The sequence below is a fragment of the Hylobates moloch genome, unplaced genomic scaffold (genome assembly GCF_009828535.3).
Source record: "Hylobates moloch isolate HMO894 unplaced genomic scaffold, HMol_V3 SCAFFOLD_23, whole genome shotgun sequence".
Classification (NCBI taxonomy): Eukaryota; Metazoa; Chordata; class Mammalia; order Primates; family Hylobatidae; genus Hylobates; species Hylobates moloch.
In genome coordinates this window covers 14,727,829-14,740,187 of record NW_026652298.1, presented here as the reverse complement: position 1 = coordinate 14,740,187, position 12,359 = coordinate 14,727,829, and positions in this window count along the sequence as shown.

The window sequence follows — 12,359 nt, the reverse complement described above, 5'->3', positions numbered from 1 at the left end:
ATCCATCTACATCTAATATAGTTAATTATAAAGAAAGACTTACTTCTGCTATTTTTCTATGTGTCCTATCTTTGTTTTATTTCTCAGTTCCTCTACTACTGTCTTCTTTGTGTTAGATTTTTTCTAGTGTACCATTTTGATTTCTTTCTCATTTCTTTTACTACATATTTCTTAAATATTTTCTAGTAGTTGCCCTGAGGATTACAATTAACATCTTAATTTATAAAAATCTACTTTGAATTAATATCAACAGCACACACTTTGCTCCTATGGAGTTCCACTCCTCTCTCACCTTGCTTATGCTGTTATTTTGACAAGTTACATCTCTCTATATTTTATGCCCATTAACATTGATTTCTAATTATCCCAGGATGCAGAAGTACTTCAACATATGAAAATCCATCAATGTAATATGCCATATTAATTATGGAGGGAAAACCCACATGATTACCTTAACCGATGTAGAAAAAGCATTTGATAAAATGTAACACTCTTTTATGACAAAAACAGTTTAAAAACTAGGAATAAAGGACAACTTCCTTAACAAGATAAAAGCCACATATGGAAAAAACCCACAGCTAACATCATACTTAATGGTAAACAATGAAAGCTTTCCCCTAAGATTAGGAACAAGACAAGGGTATCCATTCTAGCCACTTCTATTAAACATTCTACTGGAAGTTCTAGTCAGAGCAGCTAGGAAAAAAGGGGGAAAAAAGAAATAAAACACATCCAACTTGGAGAGGAGGTTGTAAAACTGTTTCTATTCACAGATGACATAATCTAATATACAGAAAATTCTAAAGAAAACATACAAAAATCAGTTGCATTTCTATACAGTAGCAATGAAAGTTATAAAAATAAAATTAAGAAAATAATTCCAACAAATGGCGGTGAGACAACTGGATAAATTTAACTGATGAGATGCAAGAATGAATGAATTTGGATCCTCACTTCACACCATATACAAAAATTCACTCAAATAGACTAAAGACTTTAATATGAAGATTAAAACTCTTGGAATAAAACATATGGGAAATCTTCACAACTTGGATTTAGCAATGGATTTTTAGATACGACACCAAAAAACAGGAAAAATAGATAAATTGGACTTTATAAAAATGAAAGTCTTTCATACATCAAAGGACTCTACCATGAAAGTAAAAAGACACTCCACAGAATTGGAGAAAATATTTGCAATTACATATCTGATAAGAGTCTAGTATTTAGAGTATATAAACACTTACAATTCAACAACAAAAAGATGAGCTACCCAATTAAAGAACTGGCAAGGATTTAATAGATATTTCTCCAAAGAAAATATACAAATGATCAATAAGCACATGAAAAGATGACCAGCATCCTTAGTCATTAGGGAAATGAAACACACACACACAAAATGAGACACCACTTCACACTTACTAAGATGGCAATAACAATAAAATGGAAATTGAGTGCTGACAAAGATGTGGAAAAATTGGAATCCTCATACATTACTGGTGGGAATGTAAAATGATACAGCTGCTATGGAAAATAGTTTGGCAGTTCCTCAAAAAGTTAAACACGGAATTATAGGACCCAGCAATTCTGCTCCTAGGTATATACCTAAGAGAATTAAAAACAGGTGTTCAAACAAAAACTTGTGCATGCTTCTTTATAACAGCATTATAGCCACAAAGTAGAAACTACCTTAGTGTTTATCAACAAATGAATGAATACCCAAAATGTAGTATATCCATACAATGGAATATTGCTCAGCCATAAAAAAGAATAAAGTATGGATGAACTTTGAAAATATTATGCTAAGAGAAAGAAGCCAGACACAAGGGCCACATATTGTATGATTCCATTTATATGAAATGTTCAGAATAGGCAAAGCAATAGAGACAGAAAGCAGATTAGTGGTTGCCAGGCTGGAAGGAGGGTAGAATGGGGAGTGACTGATTAATACGTACAGAGTTTCTTTTGTGGGTGATGAAAATTCTGGAATTAAATCATGATGATAGTTGCAAAATCTTGTGAATGTACTAAAAGCCACTGAATTGCACGCCTTTAAATGGTTAAAATGGTGATTTTTGGAGGCGTAAAAAACTAAAATTCAGATTCAGAAAGAAAATTAAAAGATAAGAATGATATTTTTATCCTCAATGCCTGTTGTTATACATTATAAAATTGACCTTGCAAAGTTAAAGGAAGATTTTGCTGCAAATCAAATTAGGGTGACTTACACAGGTATAGAAACTGTGTATTCCAAACTTCTTGAAACAATCTGATTTTACTTAATTGTATTATTTTCAATAAAGGTGATTCATTATATGGTAAACAAAAAAAGCCTAGACAAATAGCATACTTAAAATTACAACAGTCGGTGATTCCACCTGACTTTCTATTCATTAAGAGTGTGTCCCAGAATGAAGGTAAATTGAGAAAAAGACATAGATGATTAGGCTGGGTGTGGTGGCTCACGCCTGTAATCCCAGCACTTTGCGAGGCCGAGACGGGCAGATCACCTGAGGTCGGGAGTTCGAGACCAGCCTGACCAACATGGAGAAACCCTGTCTCTACTAAAAATACAAAATTAGCTGGGCATGGCAGTACATGCCTGTAATCCCAGCTACTCAGGAGGCTGAGGCAGGAGAATCACTTGAACTCGGGAGGCAGAGGTTGGGGTGAGCCCAGATCACACCATTGAGCCATGAGACCTAGGTTTGATTCCTGACACTGGAAAGGCATTAACCATGAAGACTTCAGGAAGTCACTTAACCTCTCTTCAGCTCAATTCCTAATTTCTTTATTGAGATGCCAATCTACATAGACTAATAATTAGCCTCAGAGGGACTAGCGTATAGTATACATGTAATACATTATTATCATAATTTCTATAGATTGGCCAGTATGGGAAAATAAGAGAAAACTACCTTAAACCTGCTGAAGGAAGTTATGGCAAATTTCCCAGATCTCAATTGTCTTAAGCTGGCCAGGCTGACAAGGGAAAAAGAACATTCTATGCAAAAGGAATTCATATGCAAAGAGACAAAAGTATGGAAGATAATGACACAATACTGTATCAGGAACACAGCACTGAGGTAACTTGGTCAGTGCATGTCCAGAAGGGGCAGAAGGTGAGCTGGAAAATGTCAGTTGGGGCCAGATCATTACAGAGTACTCCATCTCGAGTATATCAGTTAAGAACTTTAAGAAAAGGAATGCAGTCAGCTTTGCATTTCTAGAAAGATAACTGGCTGAATGGGGAGAACGGATTAAAGTGAGAGGCAGTTCATCAAGGTAACGAGTTGGGAAGCTAGTACTTCTATACCAACAGGATTGGCATAGATGAAGACTAGAAGTGATAATTGACAAATGTTGTTGATTGAACGGATATTGGAGGAGAGAAAGGAGGCATCAAAAAGTAACTCTAGGGTTAGGCGTGATGGCTCACACCTCTAATCCTAGCACTTTGGGAGGCTGAGGCAAGAGGATCATTTGAGGTCAGAAGTTCAAGACAAGCCTATCCAACATGGGGAAGCCCCATCTCTAATAAAAATACAAAAATTAGCTGGGTGTGGTGGCACATACCTGTAATCCTAGCTACTCAGGAGGCTGAGGCAGGAGAATTGCTTGAACCCAGGAGGCGGAGGTTGCAGTAAGCTGAGATGGCACCACTGCACTTCAGCCTGGGCAACAGAACAAGAGTGTCTAAAACAAAACAAAACAAAACCAAACCAAAAAAGTGACTCTAGGCTTCTAGATTGTGCTCCTTGGAGGATAAGGACCACAGGAAGAGGAGCAGTTTGGGATACAGTCAGAAATATAATCAGCTCTCTGTATCCATAGGTTCCACATCCCTGGATTCACCAACCACAGATTGAAAATATTAGAAAAAAATTCCATCTGTACTGAACATGTATAGACTTTTTTCCTTGTCATTATTCCCTAAACAATACAGTATAACAACCACTTACATAGCATTTAGATTGTATTAGGTATTATAAGTAATCTAGAGATGATTCAAAGCATATGGGAGGATGTACATGGGTTATATTCAAATGGTACACCATTTTATATTAGAAACTTGAGCATTTAAAGATTTTGGTATCCACAGGAGGTGCTGGAACCAATCCCCCACAGATACAGAAGGACACCTGTATATATGTGGAACCCAATGGGGAGATACACATTTGAGAATAGGTGGTAGCTGGTATCATTAATTCATTATATCCAGCAAGGTATTAAGTTCTATGATGCTATGACATGGACTTGCTCTTAGGGGTTTATAGACTAGTGGGGATAGGTAAGATATTTCACAAGTAGATACGTTAAGATGTGTGAAAAGCAGTGTTGTAATCAATGAAATACAGAATAGCTAACCCAGATTAGGAGTCAGAGGAAGCTTCTCTGACAATATAACATTTCCACTTTGACTTTAAGGGCAAGTTGCAATTAGCTGGAGAAGAGAAACTAGGCAGAATGAACACTATGTACAAAGGCCTAAAGGAGAGACAGCACTGCCCCTGAGGACCTGAAGGACATTCAGGAATACTAGAGCAGGGAATGCAAGAGATGGGGAAAAGAAGCAAGCAGGAGTGAGGATGTGAGGGGCCTCATAAGCCTTGGAAATAAATCTGGGTGTTTGGGTTGGGAGTATCTTGATAAGACTGAGTTCTAAAAAGGTCATGGTGCCTCACAAGAGAATGACATAGAAGGGTGTGAGGTTGTTTGCAGAAATGAGTTAGAAGGCTTTCAGTGGCCTAGATGAGACTGACGGCAGTCCGTACAGAAGGAATGAAGAAAATAACAGATTTGACTTATTAATAAGAATTGTTTCAAGGAGACAGAAACAACCTCAAAAAGTTCAATTAAAAGTGAGAAACTTCTTGGCTTCAGTAACTGAATCACAGAAAAGCAAGGGAGCTGCTGGCCAGCAAGGGATGGATGGGGGAATGGAGTGCTGCCAGGACCCCTTTTCTATTTTTGCCCTCATCTCTGCACATCTTGGAAAGTTTGCTGTTCATCTTTCAGGCCTGGTAGGGTACATGGTCTGTTGGTGGTTCTGAGATCACATCTCTACAGCTTCTAACTAAAGGAGACCTTTTCACTCTGATTCAGAATAGATTCAGAATATAAGGTCCCAAGAAAAGCTGGGACTGGCTGGGCTCGGATCATGTGCTAATGTCTGGACTCAGTTCTGTGGCCAAAGTACCTCTCCCCTTGGAGAGATAAAAGCATTGTCTAAGGGACATGGTCACCCCAATGGTCAAGGATGTAAGGTCTATTACCAGGAAGGCTGTGGGAAGATGCCGGCAGTCCCGGGCAGACACAAAAGCACTCCGGATATTCAGGTGATAGAATTGATACAAAAGCACTTCAGATTTTCTGGTGGTAGAATTAACCGAATTTGGTGATTGATTGTGGGGCAAGGGAAGCAATGAGCCAAGGATGACATGTAGATTTCTAGCTCGGGAAAATGGGAGGATGTAGGAGCCATTCTCTGAGACAGGAAACACAAGAATAGAAAGAGATGATTTGAAAGAGAAAATGAGTTCAGATTTGTACCACAGGAGTGCTGAACAGCACATGGGACTGCCAATTTGAGATGCCCAATAAGGGCCTGATGCACAGAAGGAACAGCCAAGCTGGACAGAGATTTGGGAACCATCAGCACTGGCAGGGTCACTGCAGCCCCAGGATTGGATGTGATCTTCCAGGAAGAATGGAGAGTGAGAAAAGAGGAGGAACTCTGGGGGCACCAACATCTAAAGGAAGATAAGAGAAAACTACGAAGCAGCAAGAGAGAGGAAGAAACCAGGAAAGAATCCTATTATTGTGTGAATTATGGTTCATAATGGTTATGAGAGCTAGCACGGAGAATTAAAAAGTGGTGGGAAGTGGAAGGGAGAGGACATGCCCTCTAGTTTCTAAGAAGCTCACAATCTGTAAGACCAGATCAGATCAGAATACATCTGCTAACAATGCAAGTAATGTATGACAGGTACCAACACGAGTTCTAGGAGGAGGAAGAGGGCAGGAGCATTATGGATTGGGGTAGCCAGGGGAAGTAGGATATAAGTAGACCCTAAAAAGTGGGTAAGACTTGAATAGCTGGACACTGGCATTGGAGAGAGGAAATTCGGGTTAGAGGAATTTCAGGTTGGAGGAATTTCACACACAAAGGAGGAACTACACCAGGAGGACTCAGGAGATGTGCTTATGTTGGGGATTGATGACAGATTATTTTAGGAGGGTAAGCTTGGCCAGATGGAGAGGGTCTTGAATGCCAAGCAAAAACACCTGGTAATAAACTTTAGTTAGTAGGCAGCCTTCAAAGGTTTCAGATACTCCCTAAAAGAAACTGACTTATTTTCTTACCCCTTCGAAGCATCCCTGTGAGACCAGTCCCTGTTATCTAAACGTATTTCTCTCCTATCATGTCGTGTCTTCCTCTGTTGACTTTATTTTTAAAAATACTAGGTGTGACTCTGACACTTTTGGTATCTGGGACTGCTCAGAAGCTTTCTCTAACAGGTAGTTAAGTTTTCTTTTCTTCTATCCTATTACTTCCAGTTCCATCCCTCAGGGACCATGAGAAACAATTCCACTCTCCTTATGTTTATATTCGGAGGATGCTTATAGAGTTTCCACATTCCCTGTGCTTTGAGCTCAGCCAAGGTATACATACTTAATTCTTTTAATCTCTCCCCCTAAGTCACTCCCTCTGGCCCCTTAAGCATCCTAATTGCTCTTCTCTGAAAGGCAGCCAGCTCATTATGTGCATCTTCCTTGGGAGGCAATGAGGAACATAGTATTCCCCGTGTGGTCTCACTATACTCATATATTACCTCCCAGTTGCATCCCTGACTGGACATGTGGAGCCGCACCCCTTCTGCTCCCCGCTCCCTACAGTGCGCCCTGGCCTCAGTAAATCCCTTATCTCAACAGGTTATCTCCCATTTCCAGGTGGCCTGTTCCAAAGCTCGGAACCTGTGTTCACCACATGTTCAACCCCCAGCTCCCGTCTCAGGAGGTCTCTTACTGGGGAAGGTGGCCCGGAACCAGGACGAGTATCTGTGGAAAATTGCAGCTAAGCTTGCGTAAGTAAACGTTGGAAGAGGAGAGGCTGCGGAGTGCCCAGAATTAAGAGATGCTGCCGCGTCCTGCCATGAGCTCCCCGGCCTGCCTGGCTGTGACGGTATTCAAGAAGGTGCAACTTGGAGGCTTCGCCTCTGTTTCCAATTATCCCTTTTATCTCTGCTCTAGCCCCTCTCCTTACCTAAGTGTTTTCACAGCTCTCAGCCATTACTGTTTAGCTTTGTGAGGATAAACGTGAAACCAAACAAATTATACATATCCTGTCTCAAGATGTGTTATCACCCTCTGACTAGAAACCCCCAGAAGCCTGCGGCTTTTGAAAGCTCTAGGTTTTTTTTTTTTTAAGCTTTGGAAAAAAAAAAATGGTGGCAGAGGTTAAACTGCCTTTGAGAACGCCAAATGTTTGGATTTCAGTGAAGGTTGACATGGAAACCCACCTGAGGCTTCCTCGGGTGTCTCGGGAGGAAATAAAACCCGAGCTGGATGCTCCTGCTGCTGGGGTAGGAACAGCTCCCAGGGCGGCAGGTGGGGGCTGCAGGGCCTGAGGAAGCTGCCGGGGGCCGCACAGAAGGGAAGTCGAGGAGAAGAAGCCAAAAGCCAGAAAGGGCACGACGGGGGCGTGGGTGCGGGTGTCCGGGGAGACCTCGGCCGTCCCAGAACTTTCCAGGGCCCGGGGACCTGCGCCGCCCCGACTGGAAAGTTGGTGTTTTCACTCGAAGCCCTTTCTGTGGGCAGTTTAATAACAAACAGCGGCCGCGGCAATGGCGTCGGCGCCGGCAGCGTCGGTGCGCCCGGAGGCGGGGCGCGGCGGGGCGGGACTCTCCTCCCGCTCAAGCCCTGGGCGACCGGCGCACCCCACAGCCGCCCCCGGCGGCCGCCGAGGCGAGGGGCGGCAGAGAAAGGTCGGGAGCACTGAGGCTCCGGGGTTGCCGGAGGCGAGGGCACCCAAGTTTATGCAGCTTAGGGTGGACGCTCGACTGCTGAGCTGCAAATACACAGGAAACTTTGCCCACGGCTCGCCCCATAGGTTCATCGCTTTATTCCCATCTACACCCAGGCACAGGAGAACTAAAGTGAAGAGAGTTGTCTTATGTTGGTTTCTTGGGGAGGAGGCGTGTGGAGGGGAGAGAGAGAGCCCTCCGGGAGAGACGAGGGAGAAAGGCAGAGGGAACCCATAGGGTGAGGAAGCAGGACGCCAGTGCTGCTTCCTAACACCTCTCTTTGTCTCCATTCAACACGGATTCCTCCTCATGGTGGGCCAGCCTTAGAGGACTCATTCGTCCTTGCCCCCAAGGCCACCACAGACTCTGTGTTTCTACCCTGAGTACTAGAGGATGCCCTAGAAAAGAAATCTTGAGGACCTCTGTCTTTGAGACTTTGAGGGCCTCCGCCTTCCAGCCACTGTTTCGTCCAAGTCTGGGTTATCCATTCAGTAAAGGGTTGCCACATAAAATACAGCACACTGGGTTCCATATGAATATCAGATAGACAACGACAAATTTTGAGCATACCTATGACCCACACAAAAATTCGTGTGCGTTTGTTTTATTAACTCAAGCAATCCTAATTCAGTACGTATTTCTGATTCTTCTTCAGTTCCCGTCCAGACAGCAACCCTCTGAGACAGGAAGGGAGCGTGCTCTCACCAGGCTCCATTTCCTGCCTCTCCCTCGGTCCCCTCTAAAGTTGGTACACCTCAGGTGTTTTCTAGGGAAATCCCACCGTAAGTGGAGAGAATAAAGATGGGAGTAGAGATCGGGGTGAAGTAGCTTAAGGTCACCTAACCAAAAATTGGAAATTTCAAACGCAAGAGCTGAATTCTCCTTTATTGGAGGAATTAACAAGATGTGCTGTGAACATAAGGTTAAATAGTAGTCGCCTTTTGTAAGCAACTCTGAGGTTTACATTTGGGATTAATAGTAAACTCCCCAGGCCTTACTGACAGAAGAATGTAGTTGCCCAAATAAACAATGTTTTGATTGGGACTCGAGACCAACCCTCCGAGCACTCAGCCTCTTCCTAGCAGGAGCATTTCCCAACTCTGAATAATTTGTAATGTGCTGGGAAAACATTTTCAAAAAATGGATATCTAAGATACCATAAAAGGCAAAACAGTTCTCGCTTTTGAAGTAAGAAATACCATTTGCAGTAAAATTTCTTCCGTTTGCATTTCTGAATTATGTCTTGATAAAGCTGGGCTTACAGTGCCTGAGTGCTGCCTCTGACCTAGTAAGGAAGAGTCTAATGAAACAGTGTGGGTCTGGTTTACTGTCCTCTAAATATTATACTGTCTTCTTGGTACATAAAACTAAGAATACCTCCCACTGATGGGATTACTGTAACTGGCCTTTACTTCCCACTGCAGGCTTCCTGGAACTGGCCTTTCAGACTGGAAGACCCCTCAGACAGCACAATTCTGTCACACTGTCTCTCAGTGGCCACCGTTCCTTCAGGGGTAGAAAAAGTTAACATTTCCCAATAGCACTTTGACTAGAAACATGAATGTGCTGAGAAGCACAGAAAACATATTGTTTTACTGGGAGGTCTCAAGTGGCTCCGGGAGGACTCCCTTGAAAAGGCCCTGGCTCCAGGTCAAACTCCAAAAGTGCTGCTCACTCTGCCCCCTGGTGCAAGTCGGTGTGCGGCTCAACTAGAAAGGAATTCTTCCCCCTTTCCAGGTGGTGGTGTGGACAGCTTTGGAGGACCCTGCTTCCCAGGGGACCAGTGACTGTTTCTCTATGTGTCATGAGCTGAAGGCCTGAGGAATCTGAAGATTTGGATTCTCCTCCAATTCACTCTTTCAACAAGTATTTGTTGATTACCTGCTGTGTCCATATCACTCTTCACCAGGCTATCAAGGGAGGCAGGCTTGTGGGTGAGGGGGGAATTCTGAGACATCGTGGGGAGTGATGAGGATGGGGAAAGGCAAGGAGAGAGGATGGGCACACAGGAGCTGAGCAGCAGTAAAGCTGCCGTATGCCCACGTCTAGCGCTGTGGCTGGCACAAAGCAGATGCTCAGGAAATGAAGCATTCTGCTGCAAATGGTGTTTCTTACTTCAAAAGGAGATGGAGGTGGGTGTGCTCAGGAAATACTTGTTAAATCTCTTTAAGGATGAAATATTGTGGGTGACTTTATGTTATTCCTAAGCCAACTTTTTTTCCCCAACTTATTAAGTATCTTTTATCGATACTGTTAGGTAAACAGGTGCATAGGAGAGCCAGGGTGACACCATTTTAAAATCAACTGTATCTTAAATCTAACAAGGCACAGTCATGACCACGTCCTAAGATGTTTACAGCTAAGGAAGCAGCTTCATAATACCGGCAAGAACAAACTCCTATGATGACAAAATGCCCAGATGCACCAATATCACAAGACAATATATACTTTTAAGATGATTATAGCCATGCTTTGATGTGCCCACACACTAAAATGCCAAGGATAACTTTCATTATATCAACAAAGTAATGCATTTTGTCACATTGTCAGCCCACCCACACATACATATAACTTAGCTTACCCTTTACATAGATAAGACCCCTGTAGAAGAATTTACAACAATGATGTATTCCTCCTCTTGCTTTCTAAGGACGCCCTACTTTGTATCTGAGTAGCTTTCAATAAACTATCTCTTCTCACTGTACTCTGCAACTTGCCTTGAATTCTTTCCTGCGTGAGATTCAAGAACCCTCTCTTGGGGCCTGGATCAGGATGCCTTTTTCTGGCAACAATACTACTTTAGTAATGTTGTGTGCTAAACTAAGCTGTTTTTTTGTTTGTTTTGTTTTGTGTTTGTTTTTGTTTTTGTTTTGAGACGGAGTCTCGCTCTGTTACCCAGGCTGGAGTGCAGTGGCGCAATCTTGGCTCACTGCAAGCTCCGCCTCCCAGGTTCACGCCATTCTCCTGCCTCAGCCTCCCCAGTAGCTGGGACTACAGGCGCTTGCGACCACACTGGGCTAATTTTCTGTGTTTTTAGTAGAAACAGTGTTTCACTGTGTTAGCCAGGATGGTCTCAATCTCCTGACCTTGTGATCCGCCCACCTTGGCCTCCCAAAGTGCTGGGATTACAGGCTTGAGCCACTGCACCCGGCCACAAAGCTGTTTTTTGGTTTATTTTATTTTTCTTCTTGGATGGTTATAAACTCAACATTCTTCTTGGATGGTTATAGACTCAACATTCCGATCTTGGATTGCAACTGGTCGGTAGTGAGTACTGCAGCCAGAGGTTGTAGGAGATGGGAGTCAGTGTGCATTGACCCAAAGGCAGGCCTGGCATTTCTCATGAAATCTCTTCTAAAAGTTTCCTTGTGGAGTTCCCTTATTCCTTATGGGTTAAGGATTCCTTATGGGTTAAGGATTTCTTAACCCATAAGGAATAAGGGAAATCCTTAAGGATTTTGTCAGACATGGCTTATCTAAGTTTCCTTACAGAGATGCTCTATCTCACTGAAATCTAGCAAGTGATGTTTGGGCTTAGGACGGGAAGGCAAGGAAAGCAGTTAGCTAGAAAATTGGTATTTGTCGGGAGCCTACTAAGGAATGCAGTGTGAGTATTCAGCTCAGGACAACATGCAGGTTGTTTAAGTTTGCTTGAATAAAGTAGACAGGCCTCTCCTCCGTCTTTGGCTGGCAAATAAGAACATATCTGGGAGACCCCCATTAAATCCACATGGTTGGCTGCTCACTCTGTAAGAGAATTTATGGAAAAGTTTGTCCAGGAGTTGGCATAAGAAACAATGCTACTGATTATTCAAACAATTAGATATTTATTGATTCCAGACAGAACATTCCATAGCACTCAATGTGGTGGGAGATGGAGGAGGAGGAGAAGGCACTGTCTGTTCCTGTTGGAAACTTGTTGAGTAGTTGAGGATTTGAAGCTAATACACGCAAAACAACCAAGTACCAAGTACAAGGAGGGCCTGGGTCTGAGGGGTTGGAGTGCAAGGAGGGACCTGAGGTAGTAGTGATAATATGGCAGGCCAGGCACTGTGTGTGCCAAATGGACTGAGTAGGTCATTTCTGTTCATCTTCACACCAGCTCTATGATATTTGTACCATTGTTTCCCCCATTTACACATGAGGAACCTGAGCCTTAAAAAAGTTAAGGAGCTTGCCTGAGGTCACCCTGCAAGAAAATGGCACAACTGAGCCAAAAACATTTGTATAGGAGAAAGTAAGAGAAAAAGTGGGTGGAAAATTGTCGTTTAGTGGAACAAACACTGTTTCCTTGCCTTCCTCTATCTTTAAAGTGCAGATAATAATCTCTAC